Source organism: Solea solea, chromosome 13 (genome assembly GCF_958295425.1).
Source record: "Solea solea chromosome 13, fSolSol10.1, whole genome shotgun sequence".
NCBI lineage: Eukaryota > Metazoa > Chordata > Actinopteri > Pleuronectiformes > Soleidae > Solea > Solea solea.
Genome location: NC_081146.1, coordinates 13599939 through 13627903, shown reverse-complemented (window position 1 = coordinate 13627903; position 27965 = coordinate 13599939). Strand labels below are relative to the sequence as shown.

The 27965-nt window shown below is 40.3% G+C and overlaps 2 long non-coding RNA genes across 4 annotated transcripts in view; both read left to right on the top strand.

The window, feature by feature from the left end:
* The window catches only part of LOC131471810 (uncharacterized), a 96191-nt gene extending 72284 nt beyond the window's left edge, over window positions 1-23907 (top strand). For all 3 annotated transcript variants that reach the window (XR_009242028.1, XR_009242030.1, XR_009242029.1), the window contains 2 exons: window positions 17225-17271; window positions 22535-23907. This is a non-coding gene — a long non-coding RNA (uncharacterized LOC131471810). The remainder of the gene's footprint in view (window positions 1-17224; window positions 17272-22534) is intronic.
* LOC131471809 (uncharacterized) lies at window positions 1215-3487 on the top strand. The gene is made up of 6 exons (XR_009242027.1): window positions 1215-1322; window positions 1924-2063; window positions 2619-2714; window positions 2796-2968; window positions 3093-3181; window positions 3294-3487. It is a non-coding gene; the product is annotated as an uncharacterized LOC131471809 (long non-coding RNA).
* Window positions 23908-27965: the final 4058 nt, after the last annotated feature.

Below are 27965 nucleotides of genomic sequence, written 5' to 3'. Positions count from 1 at the left end.
AGACAGAAGGAAAATCAGATTTAACACCAAAATGTCTCGCTAAATAAAATCTATGATATCTTAAGACTATGCCTGCCTCCTTATTTCACTGTTAGACAGCTTCTTTTTTTTGTTTTTTTGGGGGGGGGAGACTGAAATTTGTTCCACACCAAAGTCCCAAGAGATAATCAGCGTTTTTATTTCACGGGGACAACTGGGCTGCATGTCTATTGCTGCCTTGTTTGGTAAGTTTGTCACTTGTCACGCAAGTGAATCCAAACAAAGGATTTCAAACGCCAAAGTCATAAAATAACTCATTTGAATTCACTGACTGAGACAGCAGTGGATTAACAACTCCTTTGTGTCATGATGTAAAAAAAAAATCATTGATTATTTTATATACGTGGTCAGCATATTCTCCACATATCACAGATTTAAACAGGAGTAGGTTTATTAGGGCTTTTGATTATTGGTTAAAATCGGTTTATGTCCCTGCTGGCAGTGTAAAAGGTGGCATGCTTGTCAAAGTCACTGCTGATAAAGTGTTAATATCTTAACGGTTCGTTTGGGGAGGTGTGAATGTGCAACCGAACTCTGATGCGCATCAAAGAGGCAAACTCTGCTAGGTCTCGGTTCGCTTCAAGTGAACCAAAGGCAGGAATCGGACTACAACGCAGGGCATTGTGGGTAAACACAACCAAAACATGCACGCGTGTAGAACGATGGAGAAATGGGTTAGGGTTATTGTTGCAGCATTATTGGGACAGCCCGTGGCCAAGTGGAAAGGGAACTTGGCTTGTAACCGGAGGGTCGCCGGTTCAAATCCCCCCCCGGCCAAAAAGGGCTGGGTTACCCCTGAGCAAGGTACCCAACCCCCAAAGCCCCGGGCGCTACTCTGTGTGGCAGCCCTCTGCTCCTAATTCTAGGATGGGTCAAATGCAGAGGAATACTTTCCCTAAGGGGATTAATAAAATTAAATTCTACATGTGTAGTATGTTTGCATAACACGAAATAAAAAAAAAAACAAGACCGCTCATATGTGGAGGAAACAGAAGTTGCCCTGCATTAACCAACGGATGGAGAAGGGTCTAGCTGCAGACCCGCAGACCACTCAACGAAACGCCCCTTTACTCAACGAAACACCCCTTTACTCAACGAAACACCCCTTTACTCAACGAAACACCCCCTCACACTCAACGAAACACCCCCTCACACTACACGACACTCTGATTGGGTCTCAAGAGACTGCGTCTGGAACGTGATGAAGTTTACGTTGACCGAGTATGAAGAGAGAACCCGAAAAAGTAACACGGTTAAAACACGGGAAAATAACGGAGGAAAAGGTAAGAATGGATAAAAAACACATTTAGATATTGAACACTGGATGAATAGTCATTATTTGTATCCATTATATCAATTAAGTGCGGTTTATTAACCAGTTATGTCTGCATGCTGTAACGATAGCGAGCAAGACGCAGCGATTTTCTCCCTTTTATTCTTTTTTTTCCTTTTTTTCTTTTATTTATATGTACAGGTTATAACATTGACAATATAACATTGTCTCATTTTCAACCAAGAAACGTATAAGATAAACTATATGATCTCTATATATTAGTATTTATCTGTTTTTTAATCTTTAAATGACTCTGAGAAGTTGCACACAGCTTTGCTCATTTGAAAACGTGTGACCTCAGTTCTACAATTGTTAAGATAAAAGATTTGATGATGAATAATATTTTTCATGTTTAGAAATTAGAAGTTCTGTTGAATCACAGTCAACAGTGTCATTTGATTTGATTTATTTCAGTTAGCCTGCATATATTTTAGGACAGGGAAAGTCTTAAAGGCAAATGCAGTCCAGTTCATTACTACTTGATTCTGGATTAAAAATGTTTCCATGTTAAAAATACAAAATACAATATTAATTTACATTTTCTCTTATAGAGCAACACTACGTTCAGTGAAGGAGCAGACCCTGAGCTGAGGAGATGCGACTTGGACACTGATCTGCACAAAAAAGGGGAGCTATGCAAAGCTTGTGTCCCATCTGCAGGGACACCAAAGGTCAATGGTGGAGTACGGTGGTAAGTCCTAAATTATCAAATATTTTTTCATTTCAACGCTGAAAGGCTTTAATTTCCCCATGAGCCTTATGTATTATTAAATGTGATGTTATTTCTGTTTGTCCTGACCATGGATAACTGTGACCATCAAACTATTCAACTCATCCATTTGAGTATCAGAAACTCAAAATAAGTAAAGTAAAGTAAACTAATGCTGGAGCCATTTCATCTATGTGTACTGTACTTCATGTGTGTAGAATCTTAAGTCAATGTGTATTTTATTTTCACTCTTGTTGAGAATTTAGATATTGAGAAAAAGTTTCAAGATTCCTGCATTTTTATAGATGCCCCTGATAATAATGATTGTTCTCAGAAGTAATGTAACAATTTGCCTCTCAGACAGGCTTATCTGTATATCCATTTAGGGCAGTGATGTTACTGTGGCCAAACAAGTTGCCAGCCAGGATGACACCTCTTATCAGAGGAAGTGCAAATAATCAGGGAAAGAAAATGTCTTATTCAAAGTTCTTAATCACATGTATTCAGTGTTGCATATTATGTGTAATTTAATTTTAGGAAAGGGCCCAACAAGCCCAACAGAAGCGACGCGAGGCATGTTGTCTGTTAACCAGTGTAATCACAGAGGATCAGGGCATGCTGCAACACCTTAAAGTGAGTGACAATGGCATTTAGTGTGGTGTTTGTGTATTTGTATATGAATACCCAAAATAAAATCCTATACAATTTTTATAGAACATCATCACAGGCAACACGGTGTCTCCTTGGGCCAAGAAACAGGACAGGGTCATCCTTCTTTTTGAAGATGATTAACAAGTGGACAAAGTCATGCACTACTCGAACGTACTGAGACAGACAAGAAGTCTGCAGATCCAGTGGCATTCGTAATGGATGTACTTTTGCCAGAGGTGAGATCTCAGACACTGACACTGATTTGTAGACTACATGTTTTATGTGACTGCATATGTCTGTCTCCTTTTAACACATGGTCACTGTCTAACACAATCTTAAATCTTAATCTTCATGCCACAGGCAACAGTATACGCCCTCGGAGCTGTTCACTCCATCTCCCTGGACAAAGCCAAGGAGATGTACATGCGTGGCACAGAGTTTGACTCAAGGTAAGCAGGATAGTTTAGGAAACTGTTAATCCAATTTTCAGTTTATATCTTATTATGTATTTGAGTGTCTTTAACGACTTAATTATTTTGCTATATCATTTTGTCTTGTCAGCGAGATAACCCAGCTTGGGGAACAGCTTCAGAGCCACATTTCCTCAAAAGCGAGACAGAACCTGGATAGCTTCCTGAGCAATTACAAGAAAGCCTTGGAGTGTGAGGAATTCCTCAGGCGCCTGTAATCCCTGGGTAGTGAATGTGTCTGCTGGATAGTCTGTTGTGTATAAAATAAAGAAAATATATCATTCATCACTTGTATTCATTACATGGATTTGAAAGTTATACAACTTTCTGTGCAGAATCAAGGGTTTCAGTGCATTTGTTTTACTTTCATCAAAAGACCTACTGATGTCCAACTGGCTGGGTTTGATTCAGATACCAATGTTTCACATATCTTCCTGGAAATAGGTAACATCTCCTTAATGACATACTCAGCAGATCTTGTCTACTTAACTTCTGTCTACCACCACCTGGACCACACCAGCACAGGATTTTAGGAGGGTTTCTTTCAGGTTAAAAACCTGATCAAGTAGACTTTTATTAGTTCTAATCGTTGTTCTGTCCAGTTGAACAACATGTCAAACTACAGACTAATAAGACATTCAATAAATGTAGGCCTATATTAAACACACCTTTTTGTAACATACAGGTTGCCATGATGTTGGAAGTTTGCAAAAACAAATGAAATTATTCAAAGTGTGTGTTCAAAGTGGAATTTGTGATATTATATTGTATAAACGTGATATTATATTGTATAAACGTGATATTATATTGTATAAACATTGTATAAACGTGATATTATATTGTATAAACGTGATAATTATATTGTATAAACGTGATATTATATTGTATAAACGTGATAATTATATTGTATAAACGTGATAATTATATCACATAAACGTGATATTATATTGTATAAACGTGATAATTATATCACATAAACGTGATACTATATTGTATAAACGTGATAATTATATCACAAAAACGTGATACTATATTGTGTAAACGTGATGTTCAAAGAACTTTTCCAATCGGCATTTATATATTTTAGCAGTTTGGCTATAACATTTCATACTTTACAAAGTGACATTAATTATTCACAAATTTCACAGAAAGTACATTTCTGTGTTCATAAAAGTCAACACGAGTATTTATTCTTCTCTTTTCCTGTCGCACACCGGGATAAAAGTCTCTTGTCAACAAGTGTCTATGAGATACGCGTGTGTAAATAAAGTTTCAATAAAAGAAGACGTTATCACGTTAGTAAACGTCATCACGTTAGTAAACGTCATCACGTTTCAGACGCAGTCTCTTGAGAGCCAATCAGAGTGTCGTGTAGTTTGAAGGGGCGTTTCGTTGAGTAAAGGGGCGTTTCGTTGAGTGAAGGGGCGTTTCGTTGAGTAAAGGGGCGTTTCGTTGAGTGGTCTGCGGGTCTGCAGCTGGACCTACTTGAACGGATGAGTGAGTTTTCTTGTTCATTCTTTTGTTTGTCTCGTCTTCTCCTTCAGTAATTCTTGATGCAGCACCACCCTCAGGCGAGGAGGGGAATGCGTTATTTAAAAGGTTTGGTTTGTTTCACTAAAGTTCAGTGTGAAGGCAAAGTCGGACCGGCTGAATGTTGCAACCTGAGTCTAGCTGAGTCTAGCAGACTATTAGGTGTGAAAACGAGCCGATGAACCCGGAGAAAACCCACACACATATGTGGAGGACATGCAAGCTCCACGCAGAAAGGCCCCTGTTCACCTATTTAGAGAACCATATTTGAACTATCCCTTTAAAGTAATATTGTACTGTGATAATGCTATTACATGGTGCACTGTAGTAGGTTAACGGTAATTGAGCTTCAGTGTCACAAAGTCACTGATCAGCCTATCGCTGGTTGCCAGTTAACTGTTTTGTACTTTACAGGAAACACATGTCAGTTATTACCAAGCCTCAGATGTAATATATTACAGAGGATCAATCAACATTCTGTTTTCAAGTAAACAAATATGGCAGATGAGCCCCCAAACACCAATCATCAAGTACGTCACCATGTTCATTCCCACACCCTGTTCGGAAAATATTACTGCTGCTACTGCTATAATTCTTTCCACCATAATCACCCCATTTATTTTCTAAGTTGTCATCAAAACGAGGACTTAAGTTAAACCCATCACACATGGAACCAAAATGGCAAACAATGTCGTTTGACTGTAAACAGGGCAAAAAGAGAAGATTGAAATGGGAAGAGGCCAAAAGACAAGCACAGTTAACCATCCACAAGTGCATAGGGCAAGCTTACGTTATTTGTCTTTGAGTCGTCTCTTATTCTTCTCATGGTACCATCGATCCAGAATACCGTCAGCTGATTTCTTTGCATGTGCTTCTTTGTGTTAGAGAGTAAAGCCGGAGCTGTGAAAAATAAAGAAGAACATAAAAGAAAAATGTTAATTAAATCAAGTTGGGATAATCACATTTTGCCAGACTCTTGTGTTATGATTTCATCTCACTGGGAAAGAGAAGACAACAAAGGAACTGTAAAATCTAAGCGGTTGTTGATCTACTTTACCCAATAAAATCTTATTAAATCTTCCCCTTCAAATCTGGAATGGCATTCTGAAACTGCTGGTTGGAATGTTAATCAATCCCTTGCAACAAAAATACAATACAGAAAACCAATGAAGCATGTAAATGGCATGTAAAGCTTCTATTCATTCTCTGGATCCTAATCAAACACAGCCAGATTATGAAAAGGCGTAGTCGATTTGTCCCGACTTATACCACACATTACTTCAGATCAGATCAGATTAGAGTTATAGAGAAAGCAAGAAAGAAATAAAGACGGGAACATCTGATTCCAGATAGCAGTTCAGCACCTCAAACAAACAAAGAAACAACAAAGTTTGCTTATTAACAAGTCACTAAGTTGCAAAGGTCCAGACGTCAGTAACACCTTCTGTAATTCTGCAAATGCAATTACTGGGCAACACAATCACAATCACAGGGAACAAAAGGTAAATCTAACTTTGAGAGATTTTAATGGTAATTTAACATTTTCTTTTAATGACATCTTGCCGACTTGGATGGCCTCGATTATTTATTTTGCCATTGTGTTTTTATAATATGCTTGCAGTTGTTCTCGCTGACAGCTACCATCACCTTCACAGAAAGCAATTAGCACCACCAGTGAAAGAACTGTTACCGAGTTTTTGTTTATATTTAAGCCAAACTTTCTGTGCTACGATGATGTTGTGCAAAGTCTTACAGCATGACTGAGGCAGGGAGGATAACAGAAATGACCCGGCAAGAGAGAAAAGTCTCGTTATATGATAGGGAATGGGTTTCAATAACTAGTCATTAGTCAAATCAAGTGACAGAAAATTCTTCCTGGCCATTTTCTTGCAAACAGTATATATTGTTATACATGCAAAAAAAATAAAAAGCACCGGAAAAGAAAAAGCGGCCATAAACCACATGGAGATGTTCATTTGAATAAAGCTCTTTAAGCACTAAATTGGGATGTGCGGTGTCAAGATTGGCAAATTGGGACATCCTTGTTGTTATGGAGATGGTTTTGGCAAGGAAAATGGCATGGCTCATGTATTATGCTAAAAAAAAAAAAAAAAAAGTGAAAGTGAAGTCTGATGCTATAAGCAGGAAATTGGAGTAAATTGGCACATTCTCCCAGCTTTACATGAATTGTGCTCGCGCTATTGTCAGGGCGTAGCAGGGTGACAGACAGATGGGAGAGGGCTGACACATGTTTTTGGATGAGTTTAAAATTCAAATGTTCCTCATGTGTGAATACAGACACCTGGGGTAATCAACTGGCTGTGTGTGTGTGTGTACGAGGTGTGAGTGGCATCCAAGGCTGTGTTTACCCATAAGCCTCTCTGTCCCTGCTTGTCTGGTTGTCAGGGTGTCTCCCTTGCTATCCAGTGTCAGGTACACTGTCATGTTTGCTGACTTATTAGGAAGCATGCTGGTAGAAAAAAAAAAATAAATAAACCACAGAGGTTTAAATTATGGAGGCGATGCATTTATTTCTTTTTGTGCTCCTGGTCTGCCTGATCTCAGAGCTATTAAAAATGCATTCATTGGTAATACCCTCCCACTCGTCCTTCTCCATCTTTCTTACCCTTTCTCCCTTAGTAGCACACTCATTTTCTCAATGGTATCTGTGTCTCTTTGTGTCAGTTCACTTCATTTCATTGGCATGGGGTGTGATTCACTGTCTCTCTCTCTCTTTGTTCAGTTTGTCTCTCCTTTCATTGTGTGCCTCCTTCCCTCTCTCCCTCTCTCTCTCTGTCTCTCTTCAAAAAAAAAAAAGTCTGGCATGAAATCGAGACAGGAGAGCGCCTGCTGTTTTTATTCTGACACACTCTTCCTTTCTTAAATCCAAACCAACTGAGGCGAAATCAGGTTATTACCTTAGCTGGGTTTCTTTTTTGTGTGTGTGTGCCTCTCACCCATTCTTTCATTCAAGGTCTATGAAATTCAACTCTTTGAAAAGAAACAGAGGGCAGCTGGTCAGTCGGAAGAACAGGTGTGTGTTTGTTGTGAAAGCGGAAAACGAGGAAAAAAATAAATTCTGCAATGTGTGAGATCGACATCTGACAGGGTTTGTGTGCATATGCTTTGTCTCTCATACGATGGGTGGTGTGTAGTTTGGTTTATTTTGCCGTTTGTATTTATTTTTTTTAAAACCACCTTCCATCTGAGGAGAGAAATAAGCACTGACCACAACATTTGTCTGCATGTGATCTTGGAAACATATCTGCAAAAGAAAAACAACTTCTGTACCATGGGGGCAAAGAGGGGAGATCTGAAATGTTTCATAATCAAACCTCAAACAACTTCAAATAACTTCTAAAAGTGAGAGACAGGGAGAGCGGAGGGGGATGAAAGAGGTACAAAATAAAGAGCCAACTTGTGTTGAAGGTGACAGGGGTGGACGGAGGGATGGAAAGAAAAGAGAAACTGGTGATTTTAGAGCAAGCTTCAAAACGTCCGTTCTGAAGTGATCGATGATGGACGGCTGAAAAAAAAAAAAAAAGATGAATGAAATCATAATACATAGGAAGGGCTAAAGAGTTGAAGGAGAATTGTCCCAAAAAAACAAAGGGCGGTCAGGAAATAGCACGCCACCGAAGTCAAGCGCAGATAAACAACCGCTGCTCAAGATGGATGATGGAGATGGACGAATGGCTGTATAAGTGATGGATGATGAACACTGATGACGGATGAGTGAGTGATTGGAGGAGAAGAGAGGGAGGGAGAGAGTTGTAAACACGTCGGAATAACCTCAGAAGAGTGGTCGAAAGCTGCGGGCGGTGAGGATGGATGATTGTTATGCAAACGATAAAAAAGAAAGTCAGAAACACTAACCTACTTTAGTAACCTTCACAAGGGACAGAGGGGGAGTCCAAATCTGAATGACTGAGGGAGGAATGAGTTAACGATCCTCCTTAAGATAAGATAATGAAAATCCAGACAATGGGAAGAGCGATGGAGGTCACAGACGCGAAATAAAATCAGTGATAATGAAGAAATCTTGTACAGTGATGGTTCAGAAGGAATGACAGTATGTTTGCTGATTTGTGTGTTTGTCACTACAGCGATCATGTGATGGGGTCACATGAGCCTTGTATTGACACTTTTGTGTGTTTGTGTGTGTGTGTGTGTGTCCGCCAGTGACAGCTCCATCACATTATCACAAGACTTGCTCACAACAGACCTATGAACACAGTTGACCACTTGTCCAGAGAGGAAAGCCGAGTGCAGATGTAAGCGGCCTCACTTAGATTGCTTCATTTAAAACCATAGCCCAACAGAAAAAGAAAAAAAAAAGAAAGAAAGAAAAGAAAATATTTGCAAAAGCAGCGTGTTTTTCACTCAAACCGGACTGATTTATTCGCTTGAATATATCTGGAGTCCATCACTGCCTGCTATGTGGAAGTTCCTTTCTGGTGTAATTCACCTGATATGTTTTCAAACTAGAGGGACAAGGCCCCGGTATAGAGCTACACAAACATAAGGAAAAGGCATGGCAATGAAAATATATATACGGTGTAAAAAAAAAATGTCATGACGGTGCGAACCTCAAACATTTCCCTCACAGAAGAAGGCGATGTTAAGTTTGCTACAGGTGTGGCTCAAGCTTGTTATCGTTAAGTCATTTTTAGCTGCTCACATCCCCACAGCATGTTATGTTAAATTCTGTTTTTTCATACAACACGTGTTCAGTAATTCAGGTTTCACACTCTTCCGTTGCTGTGAAATTTTAACCCTTTTCTCCTAATGTCGCAGTAATACACCCACTTTGGAAATTACAGTATTTAACAGTTTCTAGAACGATTTGAAAATATTTGCCTGACACGTGTGATTTAATGCCTCGGCAAATCTTACTCCGGGGATTGATGAATGAAACGAATTCATGGCTTTTTCCAAATGACCTTCAGTCCCTCGCGGTGAGAGCGAAACAGGGATGTGCTGTGTTCATCCCGGCGGCCCATCCTCTCACCTGTGCAAATGACGGTGTGTGTGTAAACAGCCCGGGTCACTCATTTCATGTGGTAAGCCACTTCCCTGCCCGGGACAGGGTCTACTCAGGAGAAATAAGCCGTTTCCTGTTCACTGAAGGAACGATATGCTCCACTGTAACCTCCTGTAATACATTCCAGGTGGTGGGTGGATAGGAACGGCATATTTATGAAGTTAGAGTTAAACACTTGAGTTTGTTGGCTTAATGAATTTAAAACACAAACTCTTTAATAGATGTTTCCAAATGGCTCAGGATGAAATAGGGGATTACATGTAAAACCTTCATGAACATAATTCCCACTAAGGGGTCGAGGTGATTACAGACAGGTGACACTCGGCTTGACTCGATCCTTTTCATTTTCTTTCTTTCTTTACGTTCCCGTCCCGACGATCTGCGCCTGCAAAAACGTGACAGCTGAATACAGACACGCTGATCATATAGATACAATCCTCGCTATAGCTGCACTCATCCAGTGACGTCTTCAGATCATCAAGACCAGAAAGCAGGCTGAATCGTTCCTCAACGGTTAGATGTAAGTGAATACTTGCTCATCAGACAGATCATCTTGGAGATCGTGCGAGAAAAGACACTATTCCTAATTGGTTTATATCATATCTCTGAGAAACATATAGTCTCCTGTCACTTTGTCACATGATTTGATGTATATTTAATGAACCGTATTTCCAAACTCAGGCAAAGTTGGATGCGATCTAATCTCGGTGACGGCTTCTTCTTTGCCGGCTGTCTCCTCCTTATCTTCCGCAGTGATGTGCATGTTACACAGCACAAATGTTCCGTCGAGTTAAAAATACACAGCGCTGTAAACTATATCAAATATGAACGCTGACATTTTATTTGACAAGTACGCACTACATATTGCTTTAATTATAAACAAATAATGAATCATTTATCGTAGGTTTAAATATTAAAACAAGTTTTAAAGTGTATTTAAAGTGTACGAGTGAGCAAAATCATAAATATGCAATGTGTTATAGGTTATGTGATATGTGTTAGCGCTTTAGATGGATCATTATACATAATACTATCAATGTTTTAACTGTTTTGTCAATTCAAACAAAATTTGCACTGCTCTTCTTCCCAAGCTTGACCTTATGTGTGCATGTATGTGTGATATGTGTGTGTGTGTGTTCACTGACTCAGTGTGTGTTTGTGTGATAAAGACACATTCCTGCCAGAGTGAAGGCATGTCCGAGCTAATCCTCAGGCCAAAGCAGACACGCGGTTAAGTTTCCATGACCTAAACTCCATGCTGTTTAAACACACACACACACACACGTATGCACACGCACAATCATTTCTCCTCCCGCTCTCTCAGCTGCAGCATTTTGTCAATTACCATGTGCTTCATTGTCAACCCACAGAGGAAAAGCCTACCGTGTTTCTGTAATGCCACAGGAGTTCTGTAGTCTTCCGAGCAATTACATCAATTAGCTCACATTTAAATGGTTTCCAGAGAGAACCACCTTGGCTAATAACAGTCCAACGAAGGGACAACCAACCAATTAATCTCACTCTTAATTGCTCAGCAGGTACAGTCAATCACTCATAACCTCATTCTGTGTGGTTTTTTTTTTTCCTCTTCTTTTCTTGCTCTCCGCTCACATTCAGCATTCAGCGGGCCTGACTCACCACCTGTCAATCAAATATGAACTCACCATTCCACCCCTGGAGAGGTGCAGGTGCATACCAGTGTGTTGACATCATGTCCACGCTGCGAGTCAGCACATTTGGCTCCTAACATATCACTGAGAAAAAGAAAAAAAACCCTTGTTGAGACGAAACGGACAGAGCAAGAGAGATAGACAGAGAAGCACAGAGGGAGTGGTGAAGTAAATGAAACCCACAAGTTAGTGAGAATCTTTTCCCCTTTTCTCGTCTTTTCAATAAAAAAAAAGTATGTACAGTATGGATTGTTGGATCCATGTGCTACACATTATCATTATGTGTAATGTTATTATAATATGGAGATTACTTTATGTGCAACTTTCTGCTCCTTGTTCGTATGTAGTGAAAACACACGTAGGAGTGAGGTAGTAAAATAAATATTTTTTTCAGATTATATCAATCTAGTGTTAATCCCAAAAAAATAAAAAATAAAATCATGTTGTATGATCTGATAAAGCAGTGATGGAATCTGTTTCCCTTACTTAAAAGTTCTTCATAGATGACATGTGCTGCATTTCCTGTGCCCAGTGTCATGAGCTCCCGAGTGTCCTTTGTCATACAGATGCAGCCTACAATTTACTGTACGGAGACTTTCAACAAGCACCATAGATCAGAATAACCGGCAAAGAAATATGTGAGGCCTGGGTTGTGTCTGAAAGTAGCAGAAGCTTCTCAGCACTCGGAGAAAGCAGGGTATTATAGATGGAACACAGACAAAATGTCACAAGGGTTTCCCAAATTATAGTCTTTGAGGTTGGGAAGTCCAGACTATTAAGTGCAGCCAGCAGAATGTGTTCCTTATTTTTTGGCTTTCATTTTTCAAGATGTTTTGTTGCAGGTGGTTTAGGTCACACCAGTCCACAAAAATGTCCACCACCCTCTGGTGCTCTGTCTGCCTTGCCTCTGTAGTCAACACATTGCAGTGTTGTACCTCCGGGGCAGATTTTGCAGGATAAAACTGAAAGGCCCATCTTTCAAAAGCTTGTGTGCTAAACTTAAAAGTGCGGTGGAGTGACTTCCTTTGGTACAGGAAGAAAACAGGATGCATCTATTCTCCTTAATGTTGTCATTTATAAGTCTGACTGCTGGGCTCATAACCATTTTCACGATGCCTCTTAGCAAAAGTCTGACACAGAATGACACCATATTATTATTTCATTCTCATTCTCTGCGGCAGCCCGTGGCCAAGCGGAAAGGGAACTGTGCTCGTAATCAGAGGGTTGCCGGTTCGAGTTCCTGCCAGATCAAGGGCTGGGGTACCCTTGAGCAAGGTACCCAACCCCCACGGCTCACTGTTAATTGGATAATTTAAATTGACCCCAGCAATGGGGGTGGGGTGGGGCACAGCCGGTGCCGGTCCCGAGCCCGGATAAATGGGAGGGTTGCTTCTGGAAGAGCATCTGCTGTAAAAATCTCTGCCAAATCAAATATGCGGATCATCCGCTGTGGTGACCCCGAGAGAGGGAGAAGCCGAAAAGGAAAAAAAAAAAAAAAATGTTTTTAGCACATTGACTTTAAGATTTCTTACATAGCAATGCTCACCACATACATGTGTTAGCAATCTATCCCCAGTTGTTACAGTAATTCAGATAAATATCTTTATTTACTCATTAAACAATGTGTTTTGAACGGTCCACTCTGTATAAAGTGGTCCACCGCAGTCAGTTCCTCTGACAAAGCAATGCAATAAAAAAAAAAGAAAGAAAAAAATCCAGTTCCTAATGAAAATGAGCCCATAGTTTACAAATCCCCACACATTTGTTTGTCTTCCAAAGCAACTGTATGTTACATTTACTCTGGCAAACCCCACCAATGAGATTACCTTTAAACAGGTAATCTCATTGAGACCAAGGGTCTCATTCACATGAGATTTGTTTAGAACATAAATAACAACATTTACTTACAGACGTTCTTAACAATACAATTCATTCGAGTTAAAGTGGCAAGTAATTACTACTCTTGCATTGCTCTTGAAGTCGCTGGGCCTGATTGTAGCAGTTTGAGTCAGTGACTACGAGTAAAAGACCTATAGGCAATACGTGAGTGCCACTCGTCATTGCAGTTGAGCAAGCATGTCAGACCAAAACCAAGGCGATTGTGATATAATGTCAGTAAGCTATCAGGCCTATTATAGCCGCTCAGTGATGCATGCATGAAATAATGCATTATGTCCAAGAGGAGAAAGACTTTCTCCAAGTTAGTTGTTCTTAACTCTCTTATTTCTAAAAAGAAAAAGCTTTGAAAGTACATACGGAGAGAGTCACCTTGCTGTGCCTATTGCTGCAATCCAGGCAGACGTCATAATTGTCTCGGCATGAGAGTTGCCTCTAAAATGACCGTAGGTGTGAGTGTGAGAGACGATGGTTGTTTGTCTCTATGTGGCCCTGTGGGCGTACCCCGCCTTTCGCCCTTTGCCAGCTGAGATTGACACAGCGCCCCCCCGTGACCCTCATGTGGAGGATGGATGTTCAAATGCATTTGTTCAGATGAACAGGCAAAGGACATACATTGTCTTCTCAAAAGAAACTGTTGGACCAGCTTCCAAAACAGGCCTGGGAAGCCTATGACTAAGTAGAAGGGAACTGGGCTTGCAACCGGAGGGTGGCCGGTTCAAATCCCAGGCCAGAGTGTCCCTGAGCGAGGTACCCAACCTCCAATTGCTCCACCAGTAGACAGGACTGTCAGTGAATATAGTGTTTTCACTTCTGGTGTGTAAAAAAGGATGGGTTGAATTTAAATTTACTATTACTAATTGGTGTGTGTGTGTGTGTGTGTGTGTGTGTGTGCGTGCGTGTGTGTGTGTGTGCAAATAAAAGTAAGTCTAATAACAACACACATCGGCCTCTCTGAAGAGTATTAGACATTAGTACTTAACTATACAGTATATTTACTGCACACAGAACATATTCCTGTGGCAGAACATTGCATATTGGTCCTTTAAGCTACACACTTCTCACATTTCGGGCCAATTATCAGGTGTGGAGTGGGACTACAAAAAAAGTACTAAAATGTATTATTTACTGAATCTGTTATTTAAAGTTTTAAAAAAAAGGTTGTGCAGTGTTGCTTTAAATCCTCCTTCAAAGACATCCATTTAGCTTCTTCAAAGTGTGTCAGAATGTTGTTGAGTCAGTCACCGCGCACACAGCTGTTCCTCTGTCAGCCATATGTATGTGTGTGAGACATATTGTCAGTCATTAGTTGAGATCCACAGCATCATGATTACACGTTATATGCCTTATGTGGCATCCGAAAACACCCCCGTGATGCGAAATATTGTTTGAAAATATTGTTTTCCCTTAGTGATGTTTAATTGTTCCCCAACCAATCTGTTTGTTCCACTTTTCATTCTGGTTCCCACCACTAATTAGGAATGGGGATTTAACTGCAGATGACTTAAGTGCGGGACCCGAACACACCCAGCCATTATAAAAAACCCAGGGACACATAATGTGGTGTGGGTTTGGCCACCAGAGCCATGGGGCGGAGAGACGGGAGGGGCGGAGTGGGGGGGGGGGGACTGTGAACTGTTCCTCTCAGTTGCTCTTTGAATTGTTGTTTGTGGCCTTTCTCCCCTTCAGCCTGTCATGAGATGTTTCTCTCTCTCCCTGTTTTGAAATAGTTTATTCTTTGTTTTTCTTCGGCTCTTTGGCTCTTTTCCACTTGTCCCCTAGTCTCACGTTGTTCTTTACCCTCTACCCACATCCCATCTCGTTCTCGCTCACCCTCCCATACTCTTAGTGAGACCTAATATGAACTTTTGACAGGAGCTGGGATCTTTGTTTTATTGCCACTGTTACTGCGAATGTCCTCATAAATCTAATGCTGTAATGCCTTTGAATCCCCTTCTAGGCCTTGCAACCCAAAATACACACAGGCACACACACACACACACATGGTTGCGCAGCAATTTTTAAAAAATCCTCATAACCAGTTAATCCCTAAACCTAAATTTAAACACCATTGTAAGAAATTAGGTTCTGCTTCATTAGGACCAGGTTTTGGTCTACTACTGGTCCAGACGAGGCCAGTGTTTGTGCCAGAAAAGGTAACACATACTGACACACTTTCTCTCACGTACACCAAACACATGCACTGTTGCTCACGCAGATGTGATATGTGAGAACGAGGGCTTTGAGGTTGTTTGTGCTCGCATCAGACACAGCAGCTCCAGTGTTTGTTTGCAATTTCCACTGGCTCCAGTCCACTCCACCAAACCCATGGGAATTTGTGGATCAGCATCTTCTCAAAAAGCTCTTGGGCGTCAAAGTGTATGACTGAGCACAGAGAGAGAGTGAGAGCGAGTGCAGAGGGTGCAGTTATAGGTCATTATTTCTTCTTGGCATTTCTGATGTGTTCCGTATTATCCAGTTCATTGTGCATGGTGACATCATCGGAGAGGCAGTCTGAATAACCAGATGAGATTGTCCTCAGCTTTCCTCTGTGGAATCTATCCTGTGTCAATTTACGAATCTCTATGTTGTGATTTTGACCATATGTTCATAATTTACCTTCCTACCATACTCGTAACATTATAGAATGGGTCGATACTGGAGCTACTTTTACAAAACTCTTCACACAGTCTGCAGTCTCAGACTGCATCTCACATCTCTACAGTTAGTCTCACCTCCAACACACATCATACACATGGCTTAAAATAAGCGACAACACTGGCAACCCGTCTCACTCAGGAAGTAAACACTGTCACTTTGAGCACACTGAACTATGAAATACTAGCAGCGGAGAGCATTATATAAAAAAAGTTTGAATACTGTTTTCATGATGAATCTGTATTTTACTATAATATATACTGTATACACACACACACACACATATATATGTATATATACATATATATATTCAGTGGCTGTACTTGATTATTGCAACAAGAATGAATCAGCAATGCAGCAATTCAGTTACATTTGTAGTGAATTTCCAGTACTTAGACAAAATAAACAGTTTACTGTAAACAAAAAATGCTGAGTCACAAAAAAAATGTAGGGCTAGAATACAAATTAAAAGAAGACACAATTTCATATTCACTCCACCTCCTCTGAAAATGATTATTATTATTTACTTTTATTGTCAACAGACAGAAGAAGAAGGAGGCGATTTTTTAAAAAGATTTTCTATAGATTTCAATGTGGCTGCAGCACAAACGCACACGGTTGGTTTCCCATCGTTCTTTTGGGAACAAAGTGAGTAAGCGTTCGTGTAATGTGCCACACAAAAGTGCATTGTTTTGCAGGTGGTGGACTCTGTGACTGAGAGAGGAGTTCATGAATTTCGGTAACTGTGGTCACTGAATACATTTTGTGTGAAAGCAATGGAAAAAAAAATGATTCACAGTTTGCTCCACATGCACTTCTGTTTTGCTGACTGAGTTTTGAACAATGCTTGTTAGCAATTGAAAACAAAAAAAAAAAAAAACAGTAAAAAAAATAAATAAAACACAAGTACTTCATAGGGATGAGCTCCCCTCATATGTGATTGCTTGCTGTTGAGTTTTGCATTGTGTTTGAATGCAGGTCTTGGTGTTAATATTCAGAATATTGCCTGCAGGGGTGTTTGTAATCATCATATAAAGCTACAGTATATACAGTCAATTATTTAATGCATTTCCCTTTACTTCCTCTTCACACTGTGCACTGCAGCGGGATTTATAGCAGAAGTCATTAAGTTCAGTTATCATTCATAAGCTGGAAGCGGCTGAAACGGTGCATGTAAGGAAAGATTAAAGCACACAATCTCAACACAGTTACTCTATCTTCCAGGTGTGGCAGAGGGAAAGATCTAGTCTCGTCTAGACAGGACTGTCAGGGTAAGTGTTACATTTTCTCTTTGTACTCTAATACAGTACACAATACCTGTCTGTATTTGCACTTCTCTCTCTTTCCATCTCTCTTACTTCTGTAGCCCAGTTTTCTCTCTCTCTCTCTCTTGTTGTCTGTGTCTCCATCTCTCTTGTCTCTTTGGTCCTACAGCTGATTACATGAATAATTTACAGGATGTAAATCCTCAGCAGCTGCTCTCTGTTTGCTGGGTTGCTCTCGGTGCTGCTCACTTTTTTTCCCTCTATCAGGTTAACATGAGATGATTTTCTCCACCTTGTCCCCCCCCCCCCCCCCTTGCCTCTTGTTTCGGTGCCTGAGGTCAAGCGCTCCCATGCTCTCTTTCTCTCTAATTACACGGGTCTCACTTGCAACCACATAGGTTTGTCTTTCTTTACGCAAGAACTGGCCGAATCACATTTTTTTTTTCTGTCATGACGGGGGAATTTAACTCAAGTCCACAGACATGTGTTTGTCTCGGCGTACAAAGTGGCAATACAGTTACAAGACGCTTTCACATTCTCACAATAAAGTCACTTACGTTAACTGGGATTTCATGTATTGTATACTCAACTGGGAATGTTTCATTTTACTGTCAGTCCAAGGCTCACTGATTTAAAAAGCATCTCAAACTGTGCTGTCAAATTCGTTTTTTCCCCCCTTCTCTCTTTTCTTCTTTCAATCAAGTCCCTAGGTCAGACTCCAAGCATATTTTTTCATGTACACGTCAAGTAATTTCATGTTCAAAAGAAAGAAAAAAAAAATGTGAAGAACATCTATCAAGAAATAGCACAAGGCTAATTCAAAAGAGAGAGAGAGAGAAATACATTACCTTTGGCGCTGTTAAATCATTTCTTTTTTCCCCATTCAGGGATTTTTTTTGTTCGAAGCCAGAGTTGATCTCTCCAATATTAGTACTAATCTAACTTCAAGGGGTTGCAGTCATGTTAAAGCTCTTTTTAATTGTGATAAGGGATATGCTTCCATGCTTAAACCTGGCTCCTCTGTTCATCTGGACAGAATCCATAAATATGGAGGCCCCTTTTTCATTGGCAATTAAAATTAGAATTGGTCACATTTTTCACTGTCAGCCATTTCCTTTGCACACAAAGACACGTGTGGCCACACCGATACAAACACACACACACACATACACGTAGAGTCAGGCACTGCCTTGAACACATACACTACCCAGATATCATAAATACAGTATAGATATGCACGGCGGTGTTTTTGCCAGTTAGTTACACTTAACACAATTGCTCTGCGTGATGCCCTTCAGACAACACAACCCCTGCACAACTAAAACAGTTAAAAGGCTTTTCCAGCTCTGCTCGTCTGGCAGGGCTGATGATTCACCACAGGCTTCCCCTGTTGTTCCAGTGACACACAAGATGCAGGCAGTGATGTATTGTCCTCCGATAACACAATAAGATGAGTCGAGAGTGAATCACTCGTACCCTTGCTTGCTTTCGACATGGAGCATCTCTGGGACTTTGATAAGCACACGCAGTATTTTGTAGGCAGTGAAGCAGAAATGTGTAATTTTGCCGCGACAAAAATCAATTTGGTTATCGGTAACGTAACGAGAGTGGCATGGAAATGCACTATTATTTGCAATTGTTGTGTATGTTGGCCCACCTTATTTGCCTGAGTGATTCTCTTAAACCTACGACTCTCAGGCACCTCAAGAGTTAGTGTATTTCAAATTAAATAAAGAATACATATATATATATAAAGAGATTTATGAGAGACTCTGTTGTGCACTGTTACAACGTACTGGTGGTATCCGTTTTATCTTTTATCTGCGTCCAGTGCATTTGTTAAATTGGTAAAGGTCCTCTTGCCTTGATGACCGCACAAACTACTATTAACAGTCTTCATGCCCATAGATACAAATTCATGCACTGTTCTATATGCAGTGCTTCTTTTTTTTTTTTTTTGCTACCACACACCATTCAGACCCATTTCCATGCTGCTGGCACAGCTGCCAGCAGCAATTTGCAATTTGCAAGTATTTTGCCCAGGGACACACAGAAGCTGGAGAATGAAACCCTGACCTTCTGCTGTACCTACAGTTTGCACCAGCTCGTTCAGAAGTAGTCACATATCATTTCGAATATTTTCTTACCTGCATATTTAAAAAAAAAAAATAAAAAAAATAATAATAATGATGTTTCAACAACCTTGAGCCAATGCCTTCATGGTTGCCAAGTCTGAAAACTTTACTTCCAAACAGCTCAGAACAAATGTCTGAATATTGTGTAAAATGTGTTTGACGAGATCATTACACCCATGACTCACAGATTATTTCATGTCATGGGAAACGTGCATGATGTTCAGAAACGGGCGTTTCAATGACCTGAGACGCCCGTGTAATGGGTCATCAGTTTGCCTGAGAAAAACCTCTTGGAGTGACATGTAGTGTATAAGTACCACCGCAGCCAGAGTTACAACTCTACACTCGACAGCGTGCAGCAGCTCTCACACTACACACCATAGCACAACTTTGCAGTGCAGTCAGTCGGGATCTTTAGAAACAAGCGGCAAATCGCTCAAACCTTGGGGTATGGGACTTGTTTCTAAGTTTGAGAGAATAAACTATTAGTGACGGTGAAGGAACAGAAGACGCTCCACTTCAGTTCGTTCCCCCCCTCACCTCAACCCATTACAGCGTGCCTTTAACACTGCAGTCAGTCTGGGTATTGAGTCTTGGCTGACACACTGTAGCTGGGTTGGTTCACCACTTGTTTGGGACTCTGAGCCAAGCACACACTTCTCATGTGTGGCTGTGTGTGTTTATGTGCAGGCATGTCTGTACATGTCTTTCCCCAGGCTTGTGTGCATGTGTATGGAAGACACGACTGCATGTGCCTCTATGTGATGGCATGACCTGGTTGTGAGTCAATAGTAGACACCTGCATGTGCAGAGAGTGAGGCTGTGAACCTTGGAGGGAAGTTTTCTTTCTTTCTTTTTTTTTTTTTTTTTTTTTTGGTGGTTGTTGTGCACTGTGGCCTCATTACCCAGGTGTTTACCCCCAACCACAGGAAGCACTTGTCAGTGACGACTGTCTGCCGACAAAAGTCGCCTGAGGGGAAGAGAGACAGGAGCGAGGACGAGAGAGAGGAGTGAGACAGAGGAAGGGAAAGTCACAGATATACATATGTGAATCAGTGAATCAATCAATCAATCAATCATTCATTCATTAATGAACTGTATGTCTGTCTATCTGTGTCCATCTGCTTTCACGGTGTGTTTATGTCTGTAACTGTGTGGCTATGCCAATCAAACACTCACTGGTAGGTCAATGGGTTCCTCCACTCTTTCACCACTGGAGGGAGGGAGTGAGGGATACAGACGAGAGGAGAGGAGAGGAGAGGAAAGGAGAGGAGACATACAAGCTGTTGACACGGATTTATGAGCTGATAGTGTCAAACTGCAAGCACAACAACAGCCTCCCTGTCTCTGCCTGTCTGCTTATGGGGAGGGAGAGACAGACAGGGACTGACAGAAAGGGTGGTGGTGGGGTGTTGAAGCAGCAAAACGAGTTGAAAAGAATGAGCAGAACCATAGAGTGGAAAAATAGGAGGAGGTAGAGGAAGACAGGAGTGTGGGGAGAGGCAGGAAAGGGATGTGATTTAATTTGTTTAGGGTTTCTTTTCTTTTTTTTTTTTCCTTTCTTTTCTCCTGTTACAATATATTCTTTTCCATTCACACCCCTACTTCTTTTCTTCTCTCCTTCAACACCATATTTGTATGAGCTGAACTTGATGTTGTCTTGACTGGGTGCTTTTGTTTTTGCTTATATGAATTATGTGGGTACGGAAGCCACATGTTCACATATGCAACATAAAGAAAAGGCTATTTCTGGTCTCGTGTGACCAGGGAGTTGGTGTCGAGGACTTTACAGGGACGATCGCGCACGCATACACTGGACAATAGAATTTCCTCCACCATATTGTTGTGTCACATTAACATCTCGCTGTGTTTTATAAGATGAGGCTATTACAAAGAACTGTGGACTATTGTATTCACTTCTAACTGTAGGGAGAATAAACAGAGTATTGATACATTTGAGCAGATGAGACAATTGTTCTTTGTGTGTTTGTGTGTCTTCCTCTGTGTGTGCGTGTGTGTCTGTGTGCATGCTCAGATTTGTCATAGTGAGTCATGACTGCAATGTTGACAGATGACACACACTGATAGAGTTGAACTGTCTGAGTGTTTGACGTACAGTACGGGATACACAGTCTGGTGGGTAATTTTATCTAACTGCTGCTCTAAGCATAATCGCTCACCATTATAATCTCTCTGTGTTTTTGTTAGTTTGATTTCCACACAAACATCCTCTTTTCGTGAGCTCATGTCGGATTTGTCGCAGGCTAAGTTGCAGTTGTGTTTTTACGACTCAAATTTCTTCTCAGTCAGACGTGTACACGTGTGTGTGTGTGTGTGCGCCTGCGTCTAAAAAGACATCTTTAAATAAGGTATCCGACTTTCAATTTTGGATATTGTATAATTGTGCCTGAAATATTATACTCCGTTAAATGTTATGTTTTTCGTAATAATAGTGATCCGGATGTGCAGGGTGCCAGACTGACATGATGGGAGACAGACAGCCAGACGGTGCAAAAGACATATACCCTCTGGGCATAATATAGACTTCAAGTGATTTATGTGTCAGTTTCCTGTTTAATAATATAGTATTAAAAAGTGGTGATTTGTGAGGCCCTTTTTGTTTTGCATAGAGGAGTAACTCGTCAGACTGCACTCTCCAAAAGGCTGAGTGGAGATCACATCATGGCTATGTCGTGCAGATTTTCTGTCTCTTCTGAGATAACTTGTTTTAGGTTCTGGCGCAAGGTAAATAAAAGCGAGGCGACTTGAGATAACAGGTCAACGTTTTTGTTTGGCACTATGCACGTCAGTGTGACATGCGGGACCCTCAGACAGATGCTCTGTATGCACGTCCCCCGCAGGCCACATCGTTCTCTTGTTTAGGTTTCAAAACTGCTGACGGTTTTTTTTAAGGTCTACTTTTGGCAAGACCTGTTCCAGTTACATAATAGTGACTGCAAATGAAAAGTAACTTCGATAACGGGCAATACATTTTAGCCAAGAGCTTAAAGTGTCCATTAGTCCCCTTTGATGTCACCCAGTGTGACCATCTCCTCCATTTCATATCTTTGTACTAAGTGCATTATCTGTTTTATTGATATGTTTAGACATGTGTTTTCTTTCTTTCTGTGCAGGTGTGGAAAGTGACCTACAAAACACAGGAAGATGAAGACAAGGAGGAGGAGAACAGATTGGTAAAACAAATAAATAAAGTAAAAAGGAATGTTCTGTGAGTACATGTCAAACAGTTGTTTGTCACTTAAAACATTTAATTGTTGGCATCCCCACTGTCACATCCATCAACTGCATTTCAAGGGTTTTAATTTCAGTTTAGTAACATCTGGTGGTTCATATGTATTATATGGTGAAAATGATGTTAATTGTTGTTTGAAAAAGTTGTTTGAAAGTTCTTTCTTTTTTGTTTGGAAGAAATATATACTATGAATGCTATTCTGTGCAAGATGCTCTAATGTTCTAATATTTCTCATCTATTTTATGTAGATTTGAAAAAAAAAAAACAATGTGTGCATCTGAGGACAATTCCGGTACAAATGTATGTATATGACATCCGCTATGAAATAATATTCACAATTTGGTCACAGGGGAGCAAAGACAACATTAAGGACATGTACTCATACAATATGCAAAGCTCTGCTGAGAAACATGCCCAGAATGTGGTGCCCTTAATGTGAACGAATATGTACAGCATTTCACTTTCAACATTAAAACATAGATTATTCACGAATACTTAACATAACATAACATGACAACAGTTATGTAATGCTGAACATTAGACATTCTATTAAAGGCAATGTGTAATAATGTGGATATTTACTTGATGTTTGCATGTTTGCTTAGTTATGCTAAAGTTATATTATAAAGAGGTTTTAAAAGTGTATGTACTTTATGTACTTATGTATGTATAAACATATTTATATGATTTATACTGAAAGACCACGGTGTAACACACGTTTTCTGCGAGGGTCAGAAATACCACAGCAAGGTAAGTCCTATCACAGCCATGCTGGGATCAGTTTGAGGTCTCCCTATCTGCCTCCTTCCATATTCGTCTGTGGTTACTAACCCCAGTTAAAGTGGGCAGATAGAGGCCCCCACTAGGTTTTCCATTGACATTTTATCACACTTCCTTTTCCTCTTCTCTGGGCCTCCACTCAGTCTACCAGACAGTCAAATCAAAGACATTGGGATATACCATTATGGTGCATAATGGATGGCTGCATTGCACCCGCTGATGATATATAACCGAAGGTCTCCCAAGGAACTATAAGCTGAGCTGAGCTCTCCTTTAACGGCCACCGCAACTGAACATAAACGTTTGCCTCATACACTGATTGATTGAAGTGTGTCACAATGACTTATACTGAATGGTATGGAATGGAATGGAAGGCAAATTGAATTTACTTAAGTGTATGTGAGTGTTTTTTTTTGGTTGTTTTTTTTTACTTGAACTTAATGGAGATAAATAAAATCATTTACTGAAATTGTATGGGACTGAAGTGTCATTAAAATCATTTCTTAACCAGTTTGTCAAACTTTGTGTCACACAAGCACAGTGTATGCTCTGCTTTCAAAGGAGGTCACTCTTAATCATGTGTAATGTCATTTAAAACTTATCGTGAACAGTCTGTTCTTTTCTATGGCTTCAAGGTATAGGGCGGATCAATTCATCGTGTGATACAATATTTGTTAAAGCTAAAATGTGTGTGAAAATATAATTTAATATAAATATAATATTGACTTGTACACGTCTTATTCTACATGCTGAAGAGAACATATTCAGTGCTACCCAACAACAGGCCATATTTCTGAAAACCTAACAACATATTTACCAAACAAGCTGTAATATGAATGTAGACTTTAATGAAGTAAGAAATCCCCTTGTTTCCCCTTATTTTCAGTGTCACATTCAGAATACTTCACTTAAAAGTAGGGCAAACTGTAAGTTACACGATTGTGAACTCAATCATATGTTCCCTACAAACCAAAAAGGCTTCACATAAGGTTTTTTTTTACTAAATGTATGACCCAATTGTTTTTTTGAAGGAGTCATGAAGAACCTCCACTCGTGCATTCTTTTCATTCTTCACTAAAACATCATCCTTACGCTCTTCAGTGTCAATTTCTCCTCTGCTTTCCCACTTCAGCTACTTCAGCACTACAGGCTCTCTGCTGCAAACAACACACGAAAATAGTCGTACTTGACACATGCATGCTGGGAAGATAGGCTGGGCCATCTCAAGCCATTAGCAAAATAAGGATTGGTAGGCCCTAGTTTGTCATAATAACCTAATTTCATGACTTATAATTTACCTTTAGCAATTTTAAGTCAACTTAATGAGATATGTTTGACTGCGTGGTTAAATAACAACTTAAATATCAATTTTAAAAGACCCACATAAAACCTCTTTTTCTCTTTTGCATCCATCATTAGCACTAGACACCTATCACTTACTAGATATTTGAAACAAATACATGGCAAAAATGACAGTGGGCCCATATCATATTCTTCTTGTCAAGTTCAATGACAGCACTGGTTCTTATTTGTTTGCCTCAGCCAGAGTGTGTGTGTGTGCCTGCCAGCCGTTAACCCCATAGAGGAAGTGTGCAGGAAATGAGATCAGTCTTAAAGAGAGGTAACGCCTGAGCCTCAGCCACTGACACCAGACCAATAACTGCCACTCACTGCACCTGATATCGAGGTACTAAAAATGCAGGCGACAGCATGAAGGTCACGACGCAACAGACAAATGCGGTGCAACAGACACACAAACGAGAGAAGCTTTGAAAATCCGCACGGAATCGAATCCGAAAAGAAAAGGAACAGGCTAAAAATAGGCAACGCAGGGCCTCTAACACAGTCGATGAGAGAAGTGACACAAGAAAAAAGACAAGAATCACAGCCTGAACTTCGCATCACTCCATTTGAAACACAGTTGTAAAATATGTTTAAAAAACTGGGGTAGAATAGAATAGAATAAGGACCAAAGGCCACTAGAGCTGTTTCTCAACACAAGCCATCTCCATGGCTGATGAAGCGGCTGGCTCTCATTAAGAGCCTGAACTAAAATGTGGTCTGGTGAATGATGGATTTTGCTATGCATCACTGTTGCCGCCTTGCAAAAGAGCAGCAGCGAGTGGTGGCACAGATCACGAAGGGCACAAGACGCCAATAGTTTTGATGCAATATGTTTTTCGACATGTGTACGGTACAATTACCGATTTCAGCCGCGTTGGAACGTCTCAGAACATTCAAAGTGCACGGGGAACGATCCACCCGTCAGATCCTTCCCTGCTTGGGGATGGAAGAACACATTTTGTCAGCAGCATTTGGAGGAGTCCCTCAAAATAGTACAGCCAAGTTGCGGTGAAGTGTCGCAATCCGCCGCAAAGTGCAACCTTATGAAGGAAGCAGCCCTTGAACTGAAACATGGTTTCCAACCAAACCTGCCAAGGAGGAGCACTCAGAACAACATGCAATGTAAAACACGATTAGAAACAAACCATTAAAACAGCATTATCCAAACTCTGAAAAGTCTCTTTCAGTGGCTGTGTGTGTGTGTGTGTGTGTGTGTGAAACTGTCACTATGCCCTGCACACACACCTATTTTTACCATTATTAAAGACAAAGTCAAAACTTCACTCAAGGAAACCATACCAGTCTTGAATAGACACGTGTGTTTATATGTACAGTGCAGGTTCTGTACGTCTCAGCATGCACAAGAGTCTCAGCTTTTGCTTTTTGGATATTTGAAAAATAGGAGATATTTCTTTTCATATAATGAGACGGGGCACAGGAGGAGGAGGAGTGATGAAACATTTACAGGACCAGCTATAACCCATACCCAAGAAAAGGAATGTGTTAAAACACATGAATGCAACATATAATACACCATGCAGTAGGCAGGCGTCCTTAATGTTGGGTATATTTGCTATGCCTTCTTAGACTTTAGAGATTCAAATCAACTTGCACTGAGTGCTGCAGTGCACTGACACTGCTCCAGAAAGTATATATCATGAATATTGCAGTTGTCACTCACATTCTCATTTATTCTGCTGCATTGACTCTGCTGCTGGATCACTCAGCGAACAGCTCAATCATGATGTGGCTGTTTGACACGCACGTGGAGCGACTTCGATGCCTTTACACACGTGAATAAAGGACGGCGACGGACGCATTTACTGCTCACCACCATTAAAGTCACAAAGTCAAATGTATAATGTTTCTTTTCTGTCTGTTGGATGTGGCCTTTTTTTTTAACAGGAAATACAGAGACGCATAATGTTGGATGAACTGTCAGTTCAAGACTGACAAACAAATCCATGGAGACGTGTAAAGACAAATAATATAGCAAAAAAAAAGGTTGAGTTATTAGGCCTGGGAAATATAACTAATGTATAGTGGTGTTAAAGTGTTTGTATCACATTATGTGATTCAGTGAATGACTGATGAAATGAGTGCATTTTTGAAGAATTAAATGAATAAGTAATGATGTGATTAATCACCTAATTACTTAAATAAACCAAGCGGATGTCAGAGACTGACAAGTGCTCGGCAGCCTCATCACCATATCTGTATAATCAGAGGTTTCTGACAATGTCACTCTACTTGTACACGTTGTACATGTGTATATCTCATCATCAAGTCCTCACTTAACTAACAAAAGAGATTAAATTGGGTTGAAAAGCACATTTTGAGAGCATTTATAAAAGATAATCATATACAATACATCTGCCAATGGTTCCATTCAAATAGTTGGAGTACTAATATTGTGCTAATATTGAATTTCAATATTTTACTCAATCAACAAACCAAGACCAAGATGACCACTTCGATTGACTTATATACACATAAATGACATTAACGGTCCTATTTTACTCTCAAGTACTACCAAAATGATGTATTCCTCATATTTTACCACAAAGGGTTTGTACGCATGTATCTCAAATATACCATAGCAAATGTCACGATAAGACAAACACAAAGGAAAGGAATAAAACCGCCCAGAACATATAGAGTATCTATACCGTCAATACTGCACAGCTACGTTTCATTTAAATGTATGATCTGAGTGTGATTTATAGTGCATACTCTGGCATTTTATTTGTTCTAAGAAACAAGGGCAACTAATTTAGCACAAACACAGTGGGCTGGCTGATGCAACACAGTGAAATTTGAGGAGCATTCATGCACAAGAAACCACTTCTGTCAGACCACCTATTGAGCTGTGTGTGTGTGTGTGTGTGTGTGAGAGTGTGTGCGTGCCTGCATGTGAATCTGAGTATGTGTACAAATCAATGTCAGGTTTTTTTTGTGTACTGTACATGTGTGGGTGCCTGTGTACCTGCCACTGACGTACATACAAAAAGATTCTTCGTCTGTTGTTTACTCCTACAGCGCAGCCTGAAGGCAATTTTCATCACTACCTCTGTGTTGTTGCACCAATCCATTGTGCCTCGCTCTCGTCGTGAGGCTGACATTTTGGCTCGGAGAGTTAAGATCCTTTAAATCACTCCACTTAGCTGAGGTGAAATTCAAAAGGTAAG